General features: G+C 44.8%; 2 protein-coding genes across 6 annotated transcripts in view; both read left to right on the top strand.

The window, feature by feature from the left end:
* The window catches only part of ENKD1 (enkurin domain containing 1), a 36,492-nt gene extending 33,817 nt beyond the window's left edge, over positions 1 to 2,675 (top strand). The window contains exon 3 of the mRNA XM_068247344.1: positions 2,059 to 2,675. The gene's annotated coding sequence lies outside the window, so the exon portion shown is untranslated. The remainder of the gene's footprint in view (positions 1 to 2,058) is intronic.
* Positions 2,676 to 7,252: 4,577 nt separating this feature from the next.
* The window catches only part of APC (APC regulator of WNT signaling pathway), a 148,591-nt gene continuing 130,840 nt past the window's right edge, over positions 7,253 to 25,003 (top strand). For 4 of the 5 annotated variants that reach the window (XM_068247335.1, XM_068247331.1, XM_068247317.1 and 1 more), the window contains exons 1-2: positions 7,363 to 7,447; positions 14,236 to 14,378. The gene's annotated coding sequence lies outside the window, so the exon portion shown is untranslated. Of the gene's footprint in view, positions 7,318 to 7,362; positions 7,448 to 14,235; positions 14,379 to 25,003 lie in introns of those variants that run through there. The other variant, XM_068247323.1, reaches the window with a different exon arrangement.

The raw sequence follows: 25,003 nt of genomic DNA, 5'->3' as shown, positions 1-25,003 counted from the left end.
AAGATATATAGATAAGTTACTTGTTATAGTTAGTTTTTCATCTCGGATCCGCTTTGAGGGGAGACCTAAGGGGGCCATCATCTGGCTTTGGGATCCCAAGTGTATCTTCCACAGGACGGTTCATGCTGAAATTTATTAAAAAGCTATTTGCAGAGTGTTGCAGGAATAGATCCCTCTTAAGGTGGCCACACACCATACAATTTGTTAAATATCTATCTGTTCATTTCAAGAATTGCAATCAATTTCTGACTGATTGTAAAGCCGCATCTACACGCGTAGATGCGGCCGCGATGCTCCTTATCAGCGGCTCGATTGATAAGATCCGACAGGACGGATCTCCGCACCGCCGATTCCCTGCTCGTTCCTCGCGAGGGGACAATGGCAGGGAATTGAGCGGAAGATAAGCGGCGCCGGCGGGGACGCGGCGGGCACGAGCGGGGAATCGAATGCGGTGCACGCGCGGGGATGCGGCGGGCACGCGGAAGAGGCGATCCGGCGGCTAATCGAGCCGCCGGATCGCTGCAATCTCTTATGGTGTAGACGGGGCTTAACATTTCAAAAATCTGACCAATTAACCTTTGTTCAATTTTTCCCCAATTATGATAAAAATGATTTGAAACTCTAAGAAAATTGCTAGGGTGTGTATATTAATAAATTGACAATCTGACACACACCATACAATGTTTAGAAAAATTTGCAGTATTCCGGAACGATTAAAAAAAAAATGGAAAATCCAATCGGATTTTTCAGTCTAATGAAAAAAAAAAAAGCTTTCAATTTTTTTCGGAAGATCCGATCATATTCATCGAATTGCCGTAAAATCGGATCATTTTATTGTATGGTGTGTGGCGCCACCTTCAGATCCTTCTCTGATACAATCGCTTAATTAATGTTATACCTTTTTTCACATGGCAATCGAAAGCAAAAATAAAATGGGCCATTTTACCATCTGGGAAAACAGGAAAAAAAAAGTTCTCACGTCCTGTTGTCAGAGCCCTTGTTACTGGGGTAAGTAGCAAGAAGACTTATTCCTAGCAATAAAAAGCTGGTGGGGGATTGATTTAAACTCTTCACGTCTTGAAGTTTCTGCTTTTTATTTTTCTTATGCCGTGCATACACTGCTCGTTTCATGCGCTGGATCGAGCCAGCGGCTCAATGCCGGCGCATCCCCGCTCGTCCGCACGGATCGATTGCCGCTCGTCCCCGCCGGCGCTTCCTTATCACCGCTTGATTCCCTGCCATTGTCTGCCGGCGGGGATCACGCGGACGGGGGTCGAGCGGCATGATCGGGCCAGCTGAATATTATCAGCTGGCCGGATCAGCTGGTCGATACACGGTACAGAAACGTACCGTGTATCCCCAGCATTACACTGGTTTGTCCTGATTGCAATCACACACACAAACTTTGTACAATTTTTTTTTTTTTTTTTTTTTTTTTTTTTTTTTTTTTTTAATTGCAGGCCTAGTTTTTAGAGTCATCATGTAGTTCAAAATGCTCCAGTGGTTTCCTGCCTGGCCGGGTTTTACTTTTTTTTTTTTTCCCTTTGTTTGTATTGTGCTTTGCGGTGGGGATGCGATGCGCAGAGTGCGCCAACAGATTCATATGCATAGCACAGCCCCCCCTCCAGCGGTCAGTGACATACTCCCTCCCAAGTATGTCACTGGGATTCCAGTCAGTCCATGCATGTACACTACGGCGCACCGCGCTCCTGATGCTGAAATTCCTGCGTCGCTCATTGACTCCAATGACTTTGTCAACGCTGCTTCGCTGCGGAAGTCCTACGGTAACGTGTAATGCAAGTGTAAAAGGGCCTCAAGTGGGCAATACACAATCATTACGATTTGTGGTAGATCTGGAAACCTCTCCCCAATATCAATCATTCCCTGGTCTTGCGCCTATTGATATTAAAATTTCATGTCTGATCTACTGAAAATATTTTGCATGTGGCCAGCAAAATGCTATGAAAGCACTCAAGTGTCCTCAATCCTAGCGATTTTTTTTTTTTTTTTTTTTTTTTGATTTTTTTTTTTTTTTTTTTTTTTTTTTTTTTTTTATAGGGTAATGGTTCAGTCAGTGTATAGACCTGCTGCTTGGCTCTCTGCAGAATAGCCTGTTCTGCTCTATGGCGAGGGGAGGGAGAAGGATGAGCAGGAAGCAAGAAGTAGACTTAGAACTGTGTGATCTGCGCGGTGTGGCCCAGGAGAACTTGGCAGTCTGGTTTCATGTTAAATGTACTTCTGATTAACACAATGAAAAGTTATCTGGACATGATAAAATATGATTCAGAATAAGGTGAATGCTCTGACAGTTAATGCCCAGGACTTGTTATCTGTAGTTATGAAACCGCTGTAACTTGAAACTGCAAACTCATACCAAGATCAAAGCCTTCAACACAATATTGCATGAAAACAAAGCTGCTTCTATGTCTAATAACAGTATTAGGCAATACGCTCACATTACATGGACAAGATACATCCTTCATAACTTTCATTTCTCTAATTTCTTCTGATTAAGCCAATATATTCCTGTCCATTAGCTGTGGTAAAAGAGCAAAATCCAACAGTCTGACCTTACCTGATGTAATAATCAGACACCCTCATATAGTTACAGTTTTAGGTTACTCATGGACATGTGACCACTATGCCTTGATCTGTATGGAAAAAGAACAATCTTCTGTTATGTGAATGTGTTACTGTTTTTCCGAGATAAGGCTAATATCAGTGTAAACAGTGTATACTCATGGCATGAGCCTGCTGGCATGAGTAAACATGGCAGGGTTATTATCCTTGAATGGTGGGTGTATAGATGTTGTATCTGCCATCCAGCGTGTTTACCTGAAAGCTTGTAACCCATTGTGATGCTGTACATAAATATGCATGCTTCTACACATCAATTATTTATTTATTGTATTTTTCAATGGGCCACACACTTTTCATTCACTCCAAAAAAAAATTTCGAATGGAAAACTTTGTTGTTTACAGCCAATATTCATTAAAGGACCACTCCAGTGAAAAAATAAGCAGTTAAATCCTGTCAGAACCGACAGGTTTCGGACTAGTCCATCTCCTCATGGGGGATTCTCAGTTTTCTTTGTTTTCAAAAGCACTTCTCAATAGCTGATATTCAACATTAAAGTGAATGACAGTGCCCGATTTGTCCACTTCACATATGTGCCCAATTTTCCTGCCTCCCCCGACGGGTGACATTGTGAAAGGTGTGTACATACCTTTTTTTTAAAGCGGAATATAACCCTGCATTTCAACTTTGCTCTAAAACATTATTTACAGCATATTATATGCAAAAAGCATTTTTTTTTTTTACTAGACCAGCATTGGAAGGGTTAAACACAGACGTTTCAAGTTGGAGAGATATGCAGAAGTTCAGATTGTTACATTCTATGTATCTATTGATAAACAGTTACACACTCTTTGGCTGTCCTCCAAGCTCCTTCTCAGTGAGAGAGATGAGTCACATTCAACACTTAGATACATTTATGTAAACAAAATGTATCTTTTTCAGGTTCGGATGCGTCTGCAGAAATCTCAAGGAACTTTAAAGCCCTGTGTAACCCTTCCAATGCTGGTCTAATAAAAAAAAATGCTGGTTGCATATAATATACTGTAAATAATGTTTTAGAGCAAAGTTGAAATGCAGGGTTATATTCCGCTTTAAGAGCATGAGGGTGATTTCCTCACCAGGATCCCAGAATGTTGTGATGAACAGGTTATCACCCAAAATCTGGTTTGAGGATATGCTCTTTATATAGGCATCTGTGCCTTATTATTCCTTTAAAGCTGGCCATACACTTATAGATTTCCATCCAATGTTTCAAAACGATTGATTCCTTTCTGAAAAGAATCGATCTGTACCACACCCTGCACATCCGTGTCCTATAGACTCCAGCAGGGAATCTATTAAAAATTGAATGAACTGCAGAGTTGCTCTGTGAAAAGCTATAGGCCACCGATCTGCCAATGCTTTTGCCCTGCCCCTGATTTTTAAATTTTCCATCCTTTCCGATCGATACTTTCAATCAATTTTTTTGTCAAAATCGATCGATATGACATTGGGTAATCGATCCCCAGCAGATGAATCGAATCTGCAAGTAATCAAATGAGAAAATCTGTGTGTGGGTACCTTAAAGTGGAACCGTCGGGCATAAAATAATCAATTCTTTATTTTTATCTGGTAAACAAGTAATAAGGATGCTAACCAGGCAATCCAAAAGTTAAAATCACTATTACTTTTGTTGATAAATGATCATTCCCCAGTTTACCTGACTCTTATTTGGTACAGGGTCAAGGCATGCTGGGTTGTCTTTTTTTGTTTGTTTTTGTTTTGTTTTTGCTTTTTTATTTCCCCTCAGACTTAACTAATGCAGCCTGATTGGCTGAAGCCTCTTTCCCTCCTGTTTTCCCCTCCCACACCTTTGTTCCTATCTGGCCAGTATTTCTCAGGCTGAGACAATGTTCTTTCTATAGCAGAGCTGGGTGGGAAGGCCTGAAGATCAGGCAGAGGCGAGTGAGGGAGGAAATTACATCAGGATTGGCTTCAAGATACAGTTAAAATAGGGAATCCTGAGAGATTTTCTCTTACTATAGAAAGATCACTAAAATCAAAATGTGGCCAGTGCAATACATATGTTATGTAAGTAGAGCACGCATTTATCTACTTATATATGTGGGTTTGTTTTTTTTCTTTTAGCTAGTATGGCTGTCAGCTCCTCATTTCCATCCCTTCTACTTGATGTTTTTAAATTGAGCAACTTTTCTGACTATACAGCCCAGGAACACACATTTTAGTTCGATTCTCTGACGTAGCTACTGTAAATCACGTTTTCCATGCTCTGGAAATCGTTTTGCTTGTGCAATCAGTCTGTATGTTGCTATTTTAGAGGAACCTTTTGATGGAAGCTCAAGTGACAGCCTGCTAATTAAATGCCCAAACTGCATTGTTAGGGCCTTGAGAACTGGACTGTGTTCACGAAACTTTCTTCCAAGTGAGTTACGAGTGCCAGAAAGTGAAAAGAATTAATTGAAGGGGGAAAAAGCCTCTTCTGTTCTCCATGGAGTAATCAGCTTGTGTTCTTCCTGATTTGCATGAAAAAGTATCCCAGTACATGAATGTTTTTCTACTGAGCTGAATTGGCCTCCACCGGGTTATATTAAGGGACAAGGGCCTCAATTCACTAAGCTTATCTCCTGTCTTTAATAACGTTTCTATAGTTGTTACCATGGTGATAAGGCATGTAGTATTCAGGCAACATTTTACCTCAGGCAAACCTAAAGTTAACTCCTCTGTCTTTAAGTTAACTCTCCAATCCTTAAAATAACTCCAGAGTTAAAGACAGGCTGTTTATTAACTGTGTGTGAAAATAACTACAGAGGAGGTAAAGTAACTACAGAGGAGGTCAATTAACCACAGAGGAGGTAACGTAAGGAATGAAGAGATAAGATAAGTCTCTCACTGTGTGGAGGTAAGTTTTCTCTTGCCTTATTATCTCCAGCATGATCTTAGTGAATTGAGGCCAAGATGTTAAAGATTTTCCTTTACCTCCTGAGTGATGGCAATCCAGGCTACAGTCCTATCTAAATGTTTGACCTGATTTGCAATAGAGAAAGATTTTGATACTTTGCATATCATACCCCCTAAACTTGTAGGATCTGTGTTAAAGTGACCTGAACTCAGAGCTCTTTTCTGCTCTTAAGGATACGCAACAGCATAATAATCTTTAAAGAAAAACATTTTAGTTGCAGCTGATAGAAATCCAAGAATACATCTGCACGGTTTCTACTTCCTGATTAATGAAAGCACATATATTGTTAACATCCTTTGCTTTAAAATGAGCTTATTTGCCATCTCTGCCATGGCAGTCAGGTGACACAGGGGGAGATAAAATTACAACTTGTGATTAGACACAAATGAGGGGGAATTAAAAAGGCTAAACTATTTAACTACATACAGGGTGCATTTGTTTTCCTTCTGTCCTGTGCATGATTTCAGGTCCACTTTAATTTTAATTTTATTGAGTTCAGTACATCGTTCTGTGTATTTATCAGATCATTGATACTTGAAGTACCTGCAAGCAAATGTAAATCCAACTGAAATAATAGTGGCTGGATAGTGTAATGGTTAAGGGCTCTGCCAGCACCTATTCAGTAAGGAGTTTTGGGGCAAGACGTCCTAACACTGCTATTGCCCTCTGAGTGCGCTCTAGTGGCTGCCTCATAAGTGTTTTGAGTCTCACAGGAGAAACGCACTATACAAATACTGGAAGTATTACCGTTCTCATCATCATCATCATCATCGTAGTTACTGAGATGAGTAACTGGGCAGGACAGAAGTTGTAATCACAGATTGTCTCCTGTATGTAGCTGAAACGTCTCACATTTCTTGCAGTGGGCGTTTGAAGGGAGATGATTTTGGTAGTTTCGAGTTCACTGACAGGTCAGGTCTGTGTCAAGAGGCAAAGTGGCAAAATTACAAGAAATAAATGTAGCCTCACAAAACAGGATCTCCCAGTATGGGGATGCCAGCTGCATAGGGGAGACAAAGGATTTGGGGGGCACCAAAAAAGTCAGGTAAATTGGAGGATGATAATTTATCAATAAGAAAAGTAGTAGTGATTTTAACTTTTGCATTGCCTGGTTAACATCCTCTTTACTGGTTTACCAGATAAAAATAAAGAATTGATTTTTTATTTTATGGCCGACAGTAAGTGTTTGGCTAGAGATGGAATAGGCTTCCAAACAATGCAGATTGCCTGGCTGTCCTGCTGATTCTCTGCCTGTAAAGCCCCATCTACACTATGCGATTCTTTGTGCGGTTCGATTACGACTATTTACGATCCGATTAAATCCAACATGTCCGATTGGGATTCAATTTGCTATTGCAAAACAATGGCAAATCGAATTGAATGGAATCCCGCTCGGACATGTTGGATTTCATCGGATCGTAAATAGAATCGTAATTGAATTGCACAAAGGTCAGCTGACCACAGTTACAGAGCGCTCCACTGAATCTCACGGGGTAAAGCCCCGCCCACCGACGCGTTGCACCCGCCCTCCGTGAGCTTCAACTGGGTGTGTGTGCGGGTATGCAAACGCCACTTCCCTTTATGTGTTTCAGCATGGGGAGACTCTGAACTTGACAGACCGGAAGCTGGGCGGGGTTATGCTGCGTGATCTCATCGAGACTTACACTTAGCTACACCGCCCCGTTGGCTCATCCAATCACCAAGCTCATAAGCTTATAAACACTTAAGCTCTGTCTCTCGCCATTGGAGCCCCTGTAACCAGGGCAACGCGTAATCAGAGGTAAACAGTCCATGTACAGTTGATGTCCCAACATCCTATTTAGTATATAAGGATCACATCGCTATATGCAGGTTCCGCTGACGTAAACATAAGTGGGGGCTGTCGGAGTCCAGAAATGGGGAGGAAGAGCGTAAGTCAGCAGACAAAAGTTCACAAAGCATCAGTCATTAAAGGGAAACTTTACCCATTCTAGACAACATGCCATATGATTTATAGGAATGGGGCAAAGTCCAAATCACTGTTTAGGCCAGGGATGTCAAACCGGTCCTACGAGGGCCGAGGTACTCACACTTTTTTTACACAGCTCAGATTAATTTATGGGTCTGAATCAGGAAAGGTGTGGTCCATCAGGTAGAACACATTCCTCTGTTTTCAGCCCATCCTAAACACTGGCATGGATCTGGCCCTCCAGGCCTAGAGTTCGACACCTGTAGTTTAGGCCCACAGGTTCCAGGGAATTTAGGGTGTAAATCCATGTTGGAAATTATCTATCTGGCAGGTAAATCTTATACTGGGATTACACGATACTTTTTTGCGTTCGATTCGGCATTCGATTTATTAGCCATTCGATTTTCTGCTCGATTCTCTTATCTTCCACTCGTTTATCTTATCTTTTTCCCATTGACTTCTATAAGAAATAGTGCGGAAACAAATTGAGCGGAACATCGGACATGTCGGAATTTTATCATCGAAGGCATCTATCGGCAGCTTCACAGATGGTGAATCTATTTCATGCTGAAATCGATTCACAATCTGTTTGCAGTAAAGGCAGCCATACGATCCCTCTCTGATCAGATTCGATCAGATAGGGATCTATCTGCTAGTCGATCTGATGGCAAATCGACCAGTGTATGGCCACCTTTACAGTTGGCTTCTAACCTTTGAGTGTTTTTTTTTTTTTTCTTATTGCTGTCAGTGGTTCTGACTGTATTAATTTGTCGTCGTCATCCCCCCCCCCCACCTTAGTTGCCCAGAATTGTCTTCCTCCTTTGCTTTGTAACTATGCATAGAGCAGGAAGTAATCATTTATGGTACATTTTTTTCACCCCATCTGCTTTACTGGGTACACTGCAATGATATTTCACTAGTAGAGATAATTGAAATTATAGGGATGCCTGCTCTGTGTATGGGTCAGCCCATCTATTCATGGGGTATTCTCAGGGTTTTCTTTGTTTTCATCAGCATTTCTCCTGAACAGCAGTTGCAAAGCCTAATACAAAATATTGTGCAAGTGATTAGGGAGGCTGGCTGGTATCTTACTATTTTGGCAGTTAATTTAACCTCCCTGGCGTTCTGATTTTGAGCGGCGCTCGGCCGCGGGAGGGTTTTTTTTAAGCTAATTTTTTTTTAACATGTAGCTAGCCTAGCGCTAGCTACATGCTTCCCCCCCTCCCTGCGGCGTCCGCCCGTTCCTTCCGATCGCTGCCGGCGCAATTTCCCAAAAGGAAATCCCGTTCTGAACGCCGTAGGATGTAAACACCAGGGATTTCTTCCCCGCTTTTTCACAATTAGCCTGCGAGCCGCGATCGGAGGCTCGCAGGCTGTTCACAGGGACACTCTCCATGAACTGACATGGAACGTTTCCATGGCTACCCCACTGCGACCTGCCGACGCCTATCGGCGTTAGGCGGTCATTAAGTGGTTAAACTGCTGTTCAGGAAATGCTGTTGAAAACAAAGAAAACTGGCTTGCACAATTGTTCTGGACAAAATTTGGACGTGTCATAATGGCCATGCTATGTATGATGTGTTTGATGTTATGCTGGGCATACACGGCTCGATTTTTGCCGCTCGATTCCCCCGTTCGATGGTTTCGCTGCTCGATTCCGCAGTCAATTCTCTTCTGCTCGTTTTTTTTATCTTTTTCCATTCACTTCAATCCGGAATCGAACAGCGAAACGATCGGGCGGGAGATTGGACATGTCGGAAATTATCTATCAAGCCATCTTAATGGCTCAAAATTGGGCCATGTATTCCCAGCATTACAGACACAATGGAGACATTGAATAAGTGGTCCATGCTGTGAAAGGTGACTTCGCATGCGCTGTCACTTTGCACAGCACACGTCATAGTCTGGTCTGGGCCATAATATGCTCATACAGTGGAGATGAGGCTCCAATTACAAGTGAGAAACACGTAGTATCTTCATTTTACACAAATCTATGTAGTTTGGAATTTTCCAATCAAAATAATCTGCTTTTGAATTTGATCTATTATTTTCCAAGCTATATAAATTTGCATACAATTAATATAATTTAAGATCAACTTGCTGATGGAAAATTTCTAGTAAAATAAAAATATCAGGGATGAGAGTCTAAAGATGAAAGTTGAGCAAAATGCCGCTGCATAGCGTGTGGTATTTCAGGAAACTGGCATCATTTCGCTGCTGAGATAGTTCTTAGGAACAATATAATTGATAATAGACTCCCAGTAAAGAAATGTGGAGTACATACATTGTGGCACTGACATTCTGCAGCACATTACACAGATTTCAGCACTCAGCATTCCAAACCCTCCTCTTGGCTTTAGAGATGCATGAAAAGGAAGTTTTGCTCAAACTGAAATATGTCAACATATATAACACATTCATGTTGTCATGGATATTGCTTGCCTCTTTGATTTCAAGAAAGATAATAGTACTACAACAAAGCTACAATGCATATGCTTTACCAGGTAAGGAGTGTTGTGAAAAAGAAAATAAGGTAGCACGGTTGTCAAAGTTGCTGCTTTTCAGTCAGGTTTCTCTTTCTTATAGCGAGGCTGACTGTTTAATGCAGTGGTCCTCAAACTAAGGCCCGTGGGCCGAATGTGGCCCCCTGAGGCTTTTTTACCGGACCCCACACACGCAATGTATTATAGATGCAGTCAGCTACATCTTTAAATATTGGTGGTCCGCATATAGAATAGCAGTGCTGGCACCATCCATCCACATGGAAGCCAGAAAGCAGTCATTCGCTGGTTTCCAGTCAAATTCCACATCTGGTCGATGACACTGCTGTCCAATTGAACTGCAGGTTATCACCTGGGTATACTTCATAAACAAAGGGGTCTGATGATTTTTGTACCGAATTCATAGCCCTGTTAAGTATAAGGGTACGTTTCCACTTGTGCGGCGCGATTTGCTCGCGGAAAACGCGTCAATGAATCCGCATACGGTTGTGGATTCGTTGACGGTTTCATGCGGATTTTCACGCGGAATCGTTCGCGGTTTTAACCATGTCAATGCCGGCAAGCATTGACATGGGTTTTTTAACAAAATCGCGCGCGGAAACGCCGGGAAAACCGCAAGACTCAAGTGCTTGCGGTTTTCCTATTTAGTTACATGACCGACGATTGGTGTGCGGCGTGCGAATTCTGATGGCTCTGCAAATTTTTTTCTGCAGAGAGAGCCGCACAGAATTCCTGACAAGTGGAAACGGCGCCATCCACTAGTATTGTTTGAGCGAATCTGCATGCAGGAAACGCATGCAGATTCGCTCTAGTGGAAACGAGCCCTTAGACTAAGCATTCGGAGACATTTTGGGTACCTGGAGTTGGAGTCAGTCGGTGCTTTCATAAACTGAGGATTTGGAGTCGGATGATTTTTGTACTGACTCCACAGCCCAGCTTCTAACATTGATTATTTAGTACCAGAGCATCACCACAATAGTTAGTTTTTCATCCAAGACTAGATTCTTTGAAACCTGAAGCGAGAGGTATATGGAGGCTGCAATATTTATTTCTTTGTTGCTTGGCAGTCCTGCTGAGCCTCTGCCTCTAAAGGGGCCCATACACCTAACGATTTTCCCGCCGATATACAGCAGACTTGATCACTGATCGAATCAGCTGTGAAATCGTTGCACAAACGCTGACAGAATGATCCATTTCCGTCCGAAATCAATCGCTCCTGTCGATCGGTCCATGCGGAAGATCTCGATCGCCGGCGGGTCGGGAGTGCGTCGATAGCGGCGTTCGAACGCCCGACGCAAGCGGCAATACATTCCCTGCTCCGCCTGCGCGTATCCCCTCTGCCCCCGCTGCTCCTTCTCCTGCTGGGTTCCGGCTGGCTTCACTTACTTCCTGTCCCGACAGGAAGTTTAAACAGTAGAGCGACCTCTACTGTTAAAACTTCCCCTGACAGAAAGAAGTGAAGCCAGCCGGAACCCGGAGCCCAGCAGGAGAAGGAGCAGCGGGGACAGAGGGGGACTCGCGCCGGCCGGAGCAGGTAATGTATACATGGCGGGGGGAGGCGGCAGCTCCACAGATTGTGATCAGTTTCATGCTGAAATCGATTCACAATCTGTTTGCAGTAAAGGCAGCCATACGATCCCTCTCTGATCAGATTCGATCATAGAAGGATCTATCTGTTGGTCGATCTGATGGTAAATCGACTAGTGTATGACCACCTTAATACTTTTAGCCATAGACCCTGAACAAGCATGCAGCAGATCAGATGTTTCTGACATTGTCAGATCTGACAAGATTGGCTGCATGCTTGTTTCTGGTGTTATTCAGACTCTACTGCGGCCAAATAGATCAGCAGGGCTGCCAGGCAACTGCTATTGTTTAAAAGGAAATACATAAGCCAGCTTCCATAGACTTCTCGCTTCAGGTTCCCTTTAATTTACTACGTTTTACCACAGCTAGATTCAATGGAAACAAGTGATCCTGTTGTGTAGTTACACTAAATACGTGTGCAACATTACAAGGACATGGTCACAATCATGAGAGGCAGAGTATTGGGACCATGAAAACCATATTTTATCACATTTTTGCAGGCAGTTCAAGTGAAGTAGGTCAGCTTGTACCACATGGTAGCTTTGTTTACTCTTTTTGCTTTTGTAGAAACCATAGGAGGCAGCTCAGCAAACAATTTGTGAAATTGATCCTTCCTTGCATAAAAACATAGAATTTTCACCAATCTAATATAATGGGATGACATAGGAGCATCTGCCTATAGACCTAACAACATATTCTTGGGTTCTTGTATAACGGAGCAGTTCCATACCATATAAAAAGAGGTGTCCACATTCTGTTTACATTTAGGGCGTAGCTCAGATTTGTTTGGATGATAAATGGGGCTTTGACTTTACAAGACAGGCGCGAATGAGACTTGAATCGATCGATCCGCCGTGACGGTAGTTATCACGGCGTGAAGCTAAGCGGCTTTCTCGCGCTCCTGTACCCACATTGCAAGATCGTGGAAATGACCACTGGTCACTCAAAAAATTGCTGGTATTCAGGTACATTACAGTGGATCCGAGATTAATTTTTATTCCTTGCATAATTGTGTTCCTTACATATAGTTTATAGGGCATTCCTCAAGCCAAATCCTTTTTTTTTTTTTTTTTTTTTAATACTCTAATTCCCTATAAACTAAACAAGCCTCGCCCACAGGTTCTCCAAAACTCAGCACTCAGACCTATGTAGCAAGGGCTTATGGGAGCTCAGTCTGGCCAAGAGGAGGAGGAGGAGGAGGTTCCTAGCCAGAGATTTCAGAGGCGGAGGGGGAAGTGAATTGTTCACAGGCTGAGGGGGTGGAGATGCAGTTGCAGATTACCTGTGTAATGATGACAAACAGAACATGGCCACTCTCGTATCACAGGAATACATCATCATAAACTATTGAAGTTACTTGCTATAGTTAGTTTTTTATCTCTGATCAGCTTTAACCTAAACCTAGGAACCTAAACAGAGATGGATATGGATTTTTTCCTTTTAAAATAATCAGTTGCCTGGCTCTCCTGCTGATCCTGTGTCTCTAATACTTTTAGATTCAAAAAAAGTAACCCGCACACCATGCAAAAGATTGATGCAAAAAGATTATGTATTACAAAATGGTCATAGCAGCAAATAACACGTAGTTACATCAGACATTACATCACAGAAAATGACAGTGACACTAGAACTCTGGAGTCAATGCATAGTATCAAACATAATGATGCATATCAAGCAATGGGCAGACTAGATGTGTACATAACAACAATCAAGCTGAACAGCACATGAGCATAAGAGCAACATCAGCCCTAGGGCTTAAGACAATAACAAAGTCAATGCATCAACTCCATAATATGAATAGGGTATATCCATATTATGGAGTTGATGCATTGACTGCTCATGTGCTGTTCAGCTTGATTGTTGTTATGTACACATCTAGTCTGCCCATTGCTTGATATGCATCATTATGTTTGATACTATGCATTGACTCCAGAGTTCTAGTGTCACTGTCATTTTCTGTGATGTAATGTCTGATGTAACTACGTGTTATTTGCTGCTATGACCATTTTGTAATACATAATCTTTTTGCATCAATCTTTTGCATGGTGTGCGGGTTACTTTTTTGAATCTGGATTGTGTAGAGCCATGAGGGCTCGGTTTACAGACTCCGCATCCAATATTTGTTCAGATTAGCTTCTTGCATTGATATACTGGGTGTGCAAACCTCATTTTGTAAATAGTCTCTAATACTTTTAGCCACAGCCCCTGAACAAGCATGCAGATCAGGTGCTCTGACTGAAGTCAGACTGGAATAGCTGTATGCTTGTTTCAGGTGTGTGATTCAGCCACTACGGCAGCCAAAGAGATCAGCAGGACTGACAAGCAACTGGTATTGTTTAAAAGGAAACATACATATCCCTCTGTTAAGGTTCCCTTTAAGTGCATAACAGAATGAAAATGCAAGTCTCCACAGCATTGGTGCTTTCCTGTACTTAATTTAAGCTGTTTAAATAAAATATTTATTTTAATTTACTACTAAATATATTTTATAAGGGCATGGAGTATATTCTCCACTGTCTGCACTTGCTTCTTTTGGACGCTAGGATTTCCTCCTATAACCACGGTGTAACCAAATTAACCCTACTGTGACTGCATGATTCTATATGTAAACCGTGAATACATGTCATAAAATCACCCTTGCTTTTTTTTTTTTTTTTAATAGGGTTAATTACAAAATGGTGTCATGCCGGTTCCCTTCAAACATCTGAAAGTGCTGAGAGGCAGCGCTGTGCTTGGAGCACATGCAGTGTGATGACCAGCCCAGCGTCCAGGATTTGTGGAGCGACAGAGAGGGAGGGTATTCCAGTGAGTAGCAGAATGATGGATACTAACATGCTCTTATGTCTCTAGCTGCTTATATGTAAAGTGGAAGATATACTTTCACGGGTCTCAGTCCAATGTAACTGCCAAGCTGCAGTGTTTGGCCTTGTTCACATTAGCAAATGCAGATGGCCGTGTGTTTGGAAAGCAAGGCACGCGATCTCACGCCATCTGTGTTTCCATGTGTTGTGTTGCAGTGAATGGGTCAGCGTTGCGTATTGCCACAAATGCGTGCAGCCGTTATGCACTTCTGATGTTCTTGTGTGTCGCACACCATACACTAATGGTGCCCATACACGGTACAATAAAACGTTCACTTTTCCTGTTTGACCAAAACGATCGAATTGAAGGAAAGTCAATAAGAATCTTTTCTTTCAATCAAGAAAAATCTTTATATTCGATCTAACGGAATACTCAAACTAAACTATCTAATCGAAAAAAATGAAAAAAAAATTGTACTATGTATGGGCACCATTAGTGTGAACGAGGCCTTACATTTCCACCAAGACTTTCCAATCTCCTCTAATTTCAGTATAGTATGGAATATCCAAACAATTGTGCCCATTTTATTTTGGAATGGGAGTTTGGGATTTGCGGTGCAATCTGGCATTTCTAGTTTAACCACTTGCCGACCGCACACTCATACTGTGCGGCGGCAAAGTGGTAGCTGGAGGACCAGCGACGCACATCTGCGTCGCCAAGTGCCTCCCTAATTAATCAGAAAAGGCTGTTTCCTGTTAGATCACGGAGCGGGTCTCCGTGAATAGCCTGCGAGCCGCTGACTAAATGTAAACGCAGGAGAACTTTGTCTCCTTTGTTTACGTTGAATGGCGCTGCTGCTACAGCAGCACCGTAAGTCAGATCGGCGATCCCCGGCGTCCGGGGATCGCCGCCATGTTACAGAGGACAGCCTGTCACAGGCTGCACAGGATGGATAGCGTCCTGTGCAGCCCCGATCACCAGGGGTGAGAGGGAGGGGGGAATTTTGCCGCGGAGGGGGGGCTTTGAGGTCCCAGGCAGGAGCGATCAGACCCCCCCCACCCTGCACATCATCCCCATAGGGGGAAAAAAAGGGGGGTGATCTGATCGCTCTGCCTGCAACCTGATCTGTGCTGATCATAAAAAAACCACGCTGGTCCTTAAGGGGGGGTAAAGGCTTAAGAACCTTAGTCCTCAAGTGGTTAAGGTAGCTCTGCAATCCACTGTAATGGTTAAAAGACAAAAAAGAACGCTCTAAAATCAATATATAGAAAGCATCACTCCCCTGTCCAAGACTTGTCTCACCTGCATTTCATGCGGCTCTCAGGCCCAGTGCACACCGAGCGGTTTTAGCAGCGATCCGCCAACCGCATCCGCCTGTGAAAACGCTTGGCTAATGTATCTCAGTGAGATAGTGCACACCAGCGGTTTGAGATTTTTAGCAAACCGCAAACGTGCCTCCTGCTGCACGTTTGCGGTTTGCAGAAGTGTTTCTGCCTCAATGTAAAGTATAGGAAAAGCTCAAACTGCTTTGAAAAACGCTAGATCAGAGCGGTTTTCCAGGCGTTTTTGTTACATTAGCTGTTCAGTAAAAGCTTCACTGTAACAATATTTGTAATCTGCTACACAAAAACGCTCCAAAAAATGCTAGGCATGCTTAGAAAACGTCTCTAAACATGCCTAGAATAGCTCTGAAATCTGTTTCAAAAACCTCTAGCGTTTTGCAGATCTGCTAGAGGTTTTCGGTGTGCACTGGGCCTCACTGAGATACAGCCTGTGTAGGTGCTTGTCCCTTTAATGCAGCCAAGGACTGGGTTCTCCTGGTAGTCACGAGGGTGCAGCCTTCAGAGGGAACAGTTGGCACTTGGCACAAGGTCTTTCGGTGGCTGCAAAGATGACCAGGTAGTGACGGCGGCGCCTACTCTCCCCAAGTGGTTGTTGGACAGAGGTGTGGCTTCCGCTTGTCACTTGCCGCTAGCGGCTGAGTGAGGCGTTGCACGGTTCCTAAGCAATGCCGCAGTGACGGTCTGTACTGATAACGAGGACCAGGGAGGTGAGTAAAAGTGGGTTTATTGAAATGACGTGTTTCTCGGAGGAAACCCCCCCCCCTCAGTTTCATCAGGTATACCTCATGAAAAAAACACTCATGATGGCACCATCATCCCACATAATAGTGCAGGGGAGCACTGTAATACAGGGAGTGCAGAATTATTATGCAAATGAGTATTTTGACCACATCATCCTCTTTATGCATGTTGTCTTACTCCAAGCTGTATAGGCTCGAAAGCCTACTACCAATTAAGCATATTAGGTGATGTGCATCTCTGTAATGAGAAGGGGTGTGGTCTAATGACATCAACACCCTATATCAGGTGTGCATAATTATTAGGCAACTTCCTTTCCTTTGGCAAAATGGGTCAAAAGAAGGACTTGACAGGCTCAGAAAAGTCAAAAATAGTGAGATATCTTGCAGAGAGATGCAGCACTCTTAAAATTGCAAAGCTTCTGAAGCGTGATCATCGAACAATCAAGCGTTTCATTCAAAATAGTCAACAGGGTCGCAAGAAGCGTGTGGAAAAACCAAGGCGCAAAATAACTGCCCATGAACTGAGAAAAGTCAAGCGTGCAGCTGCCAAGATGCCACTTGCCACCAGTTTGGCCATATTTCAGAGCTGCAACATCACTGGAGTGCCCAAAAGCACAAGGTGTGCAATACTCAGAGACATGGCCAAGGTAAGAAAGGCTGAAAGACGACCACCACTGAACAACACACAAGCTGAAACGTCAAGACTGGGCCAAGAAATATATCAAGACTGATTTTTCTAAGGTTTTATGGACTGATGAAATGAGAGTGAGTCTTGATGGGCCAGATGGATGGGCCCGTGGCTGGATTGGTAAAGGGAAGAGAGCTCCAGTCCGACTCAGACGCCAGCAAGGTGGAGGTGGAGTACTGGTTTGGGCTGGTATCATCAAAGATGAGCTTGTGCCCCACAACTTTTCGGGTTGAGGATGGAGTCAAGCTCAACTCCCAGTTCTACTGCCAGCTTCTGGAAGACACCTTCTTCAAGCAGTGGTACAGGAAGAAGTCTGCATCCTTCAAGAAAAACATGATTTTCATGCAGGACAATGCTCCATCACACACGTCCAAGTACTCCACAGCGTGGCTGGCAAGAAAGGGTATAAAAGAAGAAAACTAATGACATGGTCTCCTTGTTCCCCTGATCTGAACTCCATTGAGAACCTGTGGTCCATCATAAAATGTGAGATTTACAAGGAGGGAAAACAGTACACCTTTCTGAACACTGTCTGGGAGGCTGTGGTTGCTGCTGCACGCAATGTTGATGGTGAACAGATCAAAACGCTGGCCTAGTGCACACCAGAGCGGTTCTGCTGCGGTTCGCGATCCGCTTGCGGGTGCGGACCCGCTAGGGTAATGTATTTCAATGGGCTGGTGCACACCAGAGCGGGAGGCATTTTGCAGAAACTCATACTCCCGGGCTGCTGCAGATTTTGGATTGCGAATGCGTTTCTGCCTCAATGTTAAGTATAGGAAAAACGCAAACCGCTCTGAAAAACGGCACTTCGGAGCGGTTTGCCAGGCGGTTTTTGTTACAGTAGCTGTTCAGTTACAGCTTTACTGTAACAATACATGAAATCTACTACATCAAAAACGCTTCACAAAACTGCAAAATGCTAGCTGAAACGCTACAGAAAAAGAAAAAGCGTTTCAAAATCTGCTAGCATTTTGCGGATCTGCTAGCGGTTTTTGGTGTGCACCAGGCCACTGACAGAATCCATGGATGGCAGGCTTTTGAGTGTCCTTGCAAAGAAAGGTGGCTATATTGGTCACTGATTTGTTTTTGTTTTTGAATGTCAGAAATGTATATTTGTGAATGTTGAGATGTTATATTGGTTTCACTGGTAAAAATAAATACTTGAAATGGGTATATATTTGTTTTTTGTTAAGTTGCCTAATAATTATGCACAGTAATAGTCACCTGCACACACAGATATCCCCCTAAAATAGCTAAAACTAAAAACAAACTAAAAACTACTTTCAAAAATATTCAGCTTTGATATTAATGAGTTTTTGGGGTTCATTGAGAACATGGTTGTTGTTCAATAATAAAATTATTCCTCAAAAATACAACTTGCCTAATAATTCTGCACTCCCTGTATTTACCTGCTCCAGTGCTGTCTTGTCTCCTACCGGTAGCTGCATTCTCGGTACCTTCCTTAGCTCCTGATCATGTGACATGCACTCAGGGCCAGAGGTAAGGCCTGATGCAGCATTAAAGCAAGTAAGTATAAAACTGCTCCACTGTGCTATTCTGAAGAGGGGAGGAGCTGGAATCCAAGCCCCCACTTCAGTCACTATAGTTATGCTACTTTAAGACTGTTCAATAACTTTTAAATATCAATAAACAATTTGGTCTGCGATTTAGACTGTTTTAGATTTTGGCTCGTTGCATGATTGAGTTTGACACCCCTGCTTTAAAGCATACCAGAAATGGAAATGTATTTACAAATCAGATACTTACCTCAGTGGTAGGAAGCCTTTGGATAGTCCAGAGGCTCCTGCAGTCCACCGTTCAAGGGCTGGGTCCCTCCTAAACATATTTAACAAGAACTTGCTGAATAGGTTTCTTATGGCTGTGCTTCTGCCATGTATGAGCACATCTGTACTTGCCATGTGCAAGTACAAACTAAACAGATTGTGCACTGCCTCTACTGTGCACTGCCTCTACTGGCATGTGCAGACCATAGAGCCTAGAAAAGATGTGAGCACAGCCAAAAGAAAAGGGCACTGGCCAGCAACACTGCTTGAAAAGGACCTGTAAAGTATGACTACTGAATACTTCCGGATTTTAGGCCTTGCACATTACTCACCTCACTTGGATCCAGTTCTGCAATTCTCCCTCTGTCCATCGGGTGGCGCCCTACCAGCGATATCACCAGAGGTATCAAGAGCTTCAGAGGACAGGAAGATAAATGGCTGCAGCATCTGGATCCCAGGGGAGGAGAGTTACAATTGTCTGCTGCGCACAGGCTCAGCATATACCTCCTGGTGGCAACCCCGAGTCAGGCTGGGGTTTACTGCTCTGAGCTGCAGATTTCTGGCTTAAGCCTTACTCAGGGTTACTAATAATGAAGTTAAAAAGAAAAAAGTGAATTTCCTCAGTAGGGGAAGCCTCCGGATGATCCAGAGGCTTCCTCACTCTCTCTAAACCCCTCCACTCCTGAGCTGGGACTATTTAAACAATCAACATGAATGTTGAATATTGTTTGTGGCTCCATGTGTGAGCATGGCTCCACTGCACAAGCGCAAAAGTAACTCCTGCTCAGTAGCATTAGCACAGAGCGCGCTAACCCCCCTTATAAGTATGCTTTAAGACATTGTGGGAATCTCCATGAAATTATTTGGAATTTTAGAAGGTTAATACAAAAACAGCACTGATGACAGAAATTTGATGAACATATTTTTAGTTTTTGTTTCTACATTACCTTGGGTTTTAATGTGTAATTGCTGTAACAAACCAGCACTATGAGTCATGAAGGGTTTTTTCAGTTTGTAGCCAGCAACAATTTTCTAAAATTTCCAGGAAGTACAGATTTCATTTTCTTTCTGTGCAACAAAAGAGGGAGGGGGGGGGGGGGGTGTAAGTGCTCTTAGGTGTCACTAATTTAAGGATCTGGCATGCTGAATTGTTAGACTCTGTAACATAAAGTGCCCTTGGTGGAAGTGCTGGACACCCCCCCCCCCCCCCCCCCTCCCCAACCAACAAATCGGCGCAGTAGTGGCTCCCTGATGGGCTACAGTGGAAATAACCAAGTCTTATTGGGTCCGCTCTACTGTGCAGACGACTTGCACCTGCGCAGTACAGTGGACCCGATTGGGGTTGGCTATTTCCGCCTGAGCTGCGCCTGCGCTGGAGCTGGGGAGGTAAATATTTACATGCCCACCATTCGGGGACCTCTAGTGCTGCCACCATGAGACGGATGAGGACAGGGAAAGCCTCAATAGGATCCAGAGGCTTCCCCCTCCCGAGGTAAGTACCCCCCAGGGGCACTTTTTGAAGTTACAGGTTCTCTTTAAATGAGCTTGGGGGTACCTGGACTTGCACTAGAGTCTTTGTAATTAGGACTAGGAATGGTTGGAATTGTCAAGTTCCAGATCTGCTGAAAGTTTGCACAAAAATATAAATGAATTCCATGTTTGCATTATGAAAACACGAGATTGTAATTTATTGCAAATACAGTATATTTAATTTATGTAATTTATTGCATAAGGTTACAAATAGTTTGTCAATTTGCAAAAATATGTTGGCAGTAGGTTACAATTTTGCTTGGAATTAAGCATTTTCCCTTTGAATGTATATCATGGAAAAAATGTTGCTGAACCCAAGGCGGTTATTTAAAATCTTAATAGGACACAGGCATGTTCTGTGCACAATGACATGCCTCTGTGTCCTGCTGCTGCTGTCCCCCTTGATAAATGGTGCAAGGCTACCGACAATCCTCCTGTCGCTAGCCTTCTGTTTACCTGCAAATGTCAATCAGTGTCGTCCTCCTCCACCTCCCACCACCCTTACATGCCGCTCTCCGCCAGCTTTCTCCAATCGGAAGCTAAGCCGCGACCCAGGAAGATATTTACAACTGGGCAAGTGTGTTTACAACTGACTACATATCATGGCATTGCATAAGGGGGCCTGGCACGCTGCATCTCGCGCAGGAATGGGAACGTGCTGTATTGGCAGTGAGGACAGGAGAGCTGGAAGATGGATGTCTTCTTAGAGATGAGAACTACGGAGCAGCCCCATACATAAGTTGATTTACCTCTGCTTTTAGCCATATACCCTGAACAAGCATGCAGCAGATCGGGTGTTTCTGCCATTATTGTCAGATATGACGAGATTTTCTGCATGCTAGTTTCTGGTGTGATTCAGACACTTCTGAAGCCTAATAGACCAGCAGGGCTGTCAGGGAACGGGTATTGTTTAAAAGGAAATAAATATGGCAGCCAATGTCCTCTGGTTCCCCGTCACTAAACATGAACCCGTCCAAAAATTACGAACAAAGGCTTGTTGGTAATCTGATCTGGGCCACGCTCCTCTTGAAGGACACATCCGAGGATTTTTGAAAATAAATTAAAAAAATCCACTTACCTGGGGCTTTCTCCAGCACCTGCCAGCCCTCCTGTGCCCATGCTGCAGCTCCGCTCCACCCTGGTGATCCAGCGTCCCCTCTGGCGCAAGATGTCGACTGCGCGAGCGGCTTTGAGTCGTGCTGACGTCATCCGGACTGTACTGCGCAGGTGCAGTGATTCTGCACCTGCACAGAACAGCCCGAATGTCGTCAGTGCGACTCAGTGAGCTGTTCAGTGGAATGCAGAAAGATGCTGACCTGGCGAGGTCGACATCTGCACGGGAGGGGACCGGGAGCCAACGGAGCTGCGGCGAGGGCACAGGTTGGCTGCCAGGGGCTGGAGGAAGTCCAAGGTAAGTGGATTTCTTTTTTTTTTTTTTTTTTAGTTCCTCGGACCTTCCCTTTAAGCACTAGTGTGGCTGTACTGCATCTGTGCGAAATGCCTGTGCAGTAAGCTAGGGCTGCTCATGCATAAGCGGCTCTGTGCTACTCTGCAGGTGCATCAGTGCTTAAGCGGCTGCAGGACGGCCGCGCTTGTGGCAGTCAGCTAGAGGGCCCATGAGCAGCAACGGGGCACCAGAGGACAGCAAGGGAAGCCTAATTAGGATCCAGATGCTTCCCTGTGTTTAGGTAAGTATGTGTTTATGAACCCAAGCTTCAGCTCCAATCCCTGGGGTGAAAATGCTGGGCTGAGGCTTTACAGATGTGTCTCTAGCCTACACGCTAGCAACAGCTGTTTTTGTGGAGGAAGGAGAGGCGATATGGTCCCTGGAGCCCCTGCAGTGTCTTCAGCATTGTAGCGACTCTCCCGTCTGGCCGCTCATCCATAAGTCTGGCTCCATGCAGTGCTGTCTTCATCCTCCGCAGGGGCACCTCTCCTTAGTGACCTGGTGGCATATTACGTAATAACATGAGCTAGGTCACGGAGAAGGTGCCTCTGCAAGAATGAAGGCTAGATTGCATAGAGCAGCATGCCGGCCAGAACAGGTGAGTCTCCATATTGCTGAAAACTCTGCAGGGGCCCAGGGATCATAGTTTGTTGGGGGGGGGGTGACGTGGGGCAAAGTGCCTAAGTTGGGCACAGCAACACTGTAGTCCGCAGCCCACGAAGGGGTAATTCTGTGACTGATTGCTGCTAAGGTCGAGACCATTGATTTTTCTGCTTATCCAGCCCGCCACCTGATGTCATGATCGTGCTACTCCCGGGTCCGGATTTGTACTCTTTACCACCCAAGGCCAATGTCACCAGCCACCCCCCCCCCCCCCTTCTTTCACTACAGGTAGCGACTATCAAGATAACACCTCATCTCTTCCCTCCAGTATAGGTAGCCAGATGACCCTCCCCCCTTTCCTCTTCCTTCTAGTACAGGTAGCCTGATGACCTTTTCCCATCTCCCCTCCAGTATAGGTAGCCTGATAACTCCCTTAATCCCTCCCTTCCCAACTCCCCCCCCCCCCCCTTTCAGTATAGGTAGTCAGCTAGCCTCCACACCACAGCAGACATCAGCGTCACTCGCTTCTCTGCTCGTCTCCAGTGCAGAAGCTTCCTCTTCCCCTCCGTCACCAATGCTGCCTAAAGGTGGCCACACACCATACAATTTTGTAAATATCTGTTCAATTTAAGAATTGCAATCACTTTTTCTGACTGATTGTAACATTTCAAAAATATGACCAATGTACCACACACCTATGTTAAATTTTTTCCACAATTATGATAAAAATGATTGGAAACTTAGAGAAAATTGCTAGGGTGTGTATATTAATTAACAATCCAACACACACCATACAATCTTTAGTAGAGATTGAAGAGAAATATCTGGCATTCCGGATCGATTTAAATAAAAAAAAACGGGAAATCCGATCGGATTTTTCAGTCGAATGAAAAAAAAGCTTTTGATTTTTTTCGAGAGATAGGATTGTTTTTATCGAATTCCTGTAAAATCGGATCATTTTATTGTATCGTGTGTGGCCACCTTTAGTCTGTAGCTGCCCGCCACATCGCCAACGTGCACAGAGAGAAAGGTGGCTGGCAGCAGGGAGATCAGGTGCTCCCCTGATCTCTCTGCATTACAACTTTTGCAGTTTAGCCAGCTGCTTTGGTGCCCTAGGCCAGGGTTTCCCCAACCCTGTCCTCAGGGCCCACCAACATTGCATGGTTTGTGGAAATCCAGAGGTAAGTAATCAGCTCTGCTGAGACACTAATTACCTCACCTGTGCATGTGTGTGGTTTCCTGCAAAACCTGTAATGTTGGTGGGCCTTGAGGACAGGGTTGGGAAACTGCCCTAGGCGGCCTTGGCCTAAATCCGACCCTGGCTACTCCACCTCCAGTATAGGAACAGAATCCGCTGTTAGCCTACAGGCTACCCATTCACCTGTCAGCCTTGGCCCAGTCATGTCGCTCGAGGGATCTGAAACTGATCCCGAACAGGTGGCATGCCTTGTAGAAGTTTACGAGGGGTAGGACCCAGTGGCGTTCCTACCGTCAAGCGGCAGGGGCGGCCCGCACCGGGTGTCTTGATGCTTAGGGGGTGACACCGGGAGTCCTGTGTTGCCGCCCCTGCCGCTGCAGTCAGTGCACATGTTGTGCAAATTTGGGATTTTACACCCCCCCGTGGCCGTCCCCGCTGACAACCTATGTGTGTCGTCCCCCCCCCCCGGGGCCTTCCCCGGTGACAGGCAGGACTCAGGAGCAGCCCAGCTTCATACCTCCGACCAGCCGGCGACCAGTATGCGGGCGCTAGGACCCAGCGGACACCGCACTGATATGCGGAAGTGACATCACTTCCGCATATACGGCGTGGTGTTCACTGAGTTCGGTGCGCCCGCATACTGGTCGCCGGCTGATACTGAGGTCTGAAGCTGGGCTGCTCCTGCCTGTCACCGGGGAAGGCCTGTGAGGTGAGGTGAGGGGGGGGGGGGGGGTTGTCAGCGGGGACGGCCACGGGGGGTGTAAAATCCCAAATTTGCACAACGAGTGAAGGGCACCTGTCACTATCTAACCTGGGGGGGATCCCTATTACTATCTAACCTAGGGGGTCCCTGTCACTAACTGGGGGTCGCTGTCACTATCTTACCTGGGGCAGTGGGGGGTCCCTGTCACTATCTAACCTGGGGTGTCCCTGTCACTATCTAACCTGGGGGGTCCCTGTCACTATCTAACCTGGGGGGTCCCTGTCACTAACCTGGGGGTCGCTGTCACTATCTAACCTGGGGGGGTCCCTGTCACCTGTCACTTTCTAACCTGGGGGGGTCCCTGTCACTATCTAACCTGGGGGGGTCCCAGTCACTAACTAACCTGGGGGTCACTGTCACTATCTAACCTGGGGGTCGCTGTCACTATCTAACCTGGGGGTCGCTGTCACTATCTAACCTGGGGGGGTCCCTGTCACTAACCGGGGGTTGCAGTCACTAACTAACCTGGGGGTCGCTGTCACTATCTAACCTGGGGGGTCCCTGTCACTATCTAACTGGGGGTCGCTGTCAC

The sequence above is a fragment of the Hyperolius riggenbachi genome, chromosome 1, assembly GCF_040937935.1.
Source record: "Hyperolius riggenbachi isolate aHypRig1 chromosome 1, aHypRig1.pri, whole genome shotgun sequence".
Classification (NCBI taxonomy): domain Eukaryota; kingdom Metazoa; phylum Chordata; class Amphibia; order Anura; family Hyperoliidae; genus Hyperolius; species Hyperolius riggenbachi.
This window is presented reverse-complemented; position numbering and strand designations above follow the sequence as displayed.